Here is a 2970-nt window from a genome sequence, read left to right on the forward strand (position 1 = left end):
ACATTTTAAACTGCTGTTCAATAATAAACAGTCCTGAAATTAACTAAAAAGCTGAAAATTTTAAACCTACCTATAAATAAAACGAATCTATGAATTAATAGTTTTTTTTACTGAATTGTTTTTGGGGTTTTTCCAACTCAAGCCATGTAGAAAATGATAAAAGATGATGGTTTTTTAAAAAACGATGATGATTTTTAAAAGATTACAAAATAAAAGCATTGAAAAAGAACCTGTTCAGAACAGGCCAATTACCAAAGTGCCCAAAGCAAAACTCTCAGAGCCATTATTATTACTGTCACTGTGCTGAAATCCTCGTCTAACCTGTTGCGTTGCACACGCTTTCATCAGAAACACACAAACCATGAGCCCAACAAGCACACGAATGATGAAAAACACTGTACAGCCGTGAAAAAGAGATAAAAACTATGTGGATCTTTGCATGCTTCCGCATAAGAAACCAGATTATTGTGCACATCAATAATAAAGATACGCCATTAAACTAATGCAATCTGTTTGGACTGAATTCGAATGTTCTAACAATGGAAAGATTCTTTAAAGCACATTTTGAAACAAAGATGCTATTTTGAAGTAAAGTACTACAAATTTTTAATTAATATTACAGATTTGAAGAGGGATATAAATGAATTTTTTGTACACAATGAAGTTGCCAACCATGATAAAATAATAAAATGGCTAACTAAATTAAATCAAACTAAACTTAAAATATCTGAAATACACAATAGTTAGCTAGCTATCAAAGAGTCTGGCAGCCATGCTGCTTTGCATGATATGTCCTTATGCAAAAGACATGAAGGAGCGCACATTTTAGTGAACTTACTCAAGGCATTATGATTTAAACGGCATGGAAATACATTAGCCGGAAATACAGACCCTTATAACCAGCTAAAGATAAATTACTATTAATAAGTGATAATATTACCAACAACAGAGAGAAATCAAATAGGCTACAAGCAAAGCAGTGTATTTGTTTTTCCCTTTTCTTGTCACTTCTTAGAAACAGAAGTTGTCCAAACCAAGCAGAAGTGCATAAAACCCTGATTTCATGCTCTCTCTGACAGTGAAAGCATTAAATCGCCATGTTATATTACATTATATTTTAATAACTACACTATAGCCTGTGCTGTACCTTAAAGATTTTGCATGCATGAACAAAATCATCAATAACTGCATAACAAACCAAGCAGACAAGCATTGAAAGAAATCCATCAAGACATTTTTAACTTCAATTGTTGCTTCCGGCTAAAATACGAGTCCATAATTCATAATAACGCTTCCTCCAGTGAAAAAGCCCATATCCTGTTGTCTCGAACATCAAAATCCAGCCACATATTTGTTTTTAAACAGTGCTGGATCTGTGCAGATTTCTCTCCTGATTCAGACCAGACCACTTTTTCACTGGAGGAGGCGTTTTTATGAAACCGGGAGCAAATTTAAAAAATGCTCGATTTGTTTCTTTCAAACATGCAGATTTTGGTCATTCATTGATGGACTGGAGTGCTGTGGATTATTGTGATGTTTTTATCAGCTGTTTGGACTCTCATTCTGACGGCACCCATTCACTGCAGAGCATCCATTGCTGAGACACTGATGCAATGCTACATTTCTCCAAACCTGATGAAGAAACAAACTCATCTAATTCTCGGATGGCCTGAGGGTGAGTCAATTTTCAGCAAATATTCATTTTTGGATGATCTACTCCTTTAAAAAAAATAAAATAAAAAATAGCTACATGCAAAATGCATCGCTTATTTTCATTTGATTAGATATTATTAATAAAGTCTCTGTATTACCGTCAATATTATGCATGCATTCATGCAATAAATAATCAACAATTGCACGCAAAAATCATCTCAAGTACGTCTTCATAGCTTAGACATTTTCCTACCACTAACTTTCGATGACTGTAGTTCGTTAGATATTAAAACTATGCTTGATGCTTTACCATAAAGACCATCCACGCATGAAAGAAAGAACCAATCGATGCAAAATGCATGTCAAATTCCTGGTGTTCAGCTCGGCTCAAGTTCAAACAGCATGAGAGATGGAGGTTTAAATGGCCTTTGTGTATGTGTGCAGCCTACAGCAGAATGCATCATGGCTACTAAAGCGAAATGCATGAAAAATCACACGCGAAATTATTAAAGCAATACATATACATCACACACTGTGACTTATGCATCAAATGCACTCACATGCTAACGCTTTAGTGTGCTAATAGTTCTCACTAGCAGCGTTCAGCTGCTGATTTGACAAGCATATCAACACAGCTGCTCTCTTTAACATCCCAAATAACAATAAAAACCCCTCCAGTGTCCGCGGACTCGACCCGAAAGCGCTATATAGATCGTATATATCGCGTTACCTCCTGCTCTGGTTCGTTTTGTGCTCTTTTTCGCTGTTTTCTTCTCGATTCTCTCCGTTTTCTGGATTCTAACGTTAAAGGCTCGGTAGCGTTACGGCAGCGCTGGGCCGCGTCTCCGCCCACTGCAGCGCGACGTGTGCCGTGATTGGCTGGCTCGCACCAAAGCGTAACCTCCCATTGGCTGACGCGTTCGATTGACGGCTCAACCGGCCTTTCGCGTCGTGTTTGTGCATTCTACTATCACGGAAATCACGTATTTCACGTAATAGCAGTGTGTCTTCCGGTATTGTTTCACGGTAGCGTTTGATGGAATATGCCATATACGGTTTATATCCCAGATTCTTCCCGTTTTAAGCATGTTTTCAGCTAAATACGTTACAAATTGAAGAAAAGCCTTAATTTAAACGACGTGGAAATATGTTCAAAGAACATACACAATATAGACTATCTAACCATCTATTTATCCATCTACCCGTTTTTCTTTTATTTATTATTCAGAATTAAATTAAAATTTGAGGGGGGGGGGCGGGGGGGAACGTCTATGTGGTGCAAGATTTATTTGTTTCACAAAAAGGCCTTCAGGGTTT

At 37.1% G+C, this 2970-nt stretch overlaps 1 protein-coding gene across 1 annotated transcript in view; it reads right to left on the reverse strand.

The window, feature by feature from the left end:
- LOC107679073 (lysine-specific demethylase 4B-like) overlaps positions 1-2497 on the reverse strand; it is a 65901-nt gene extending 63404 nt beyond the window's left edge. The window contains exon 1 of the mRNA XM_016474490.1: positions 2384-2497. The gene's annotated coding sequence lies outside the window, so the exon portion shown is untranslated. The remainder of the gene's footprint in view (positions 1-2383) is intronic.
- Between the last annotated feature and the right edge of the window lie 473 nt (positions 2498-2970).

Source organism: Sinocyclocheilus anshuiensis, unplaced genomic scaffold (genome assembly GCF_001515605.1).
Source record: "Sinocyclocheilus anshuiensis isolate Anshui unplaced genomic scaffold, SAMN03320099.WGS_v1.1 scaffold1580, whole genome shotgun sequence".
Lineage (NCBI taxonomy): Eukaryota > Metazoa > Chordata > Actinopteri > Cypriniformes > Cyprinidae > Sinocyclocheilus > Sinocyclocheilus anshuiensis.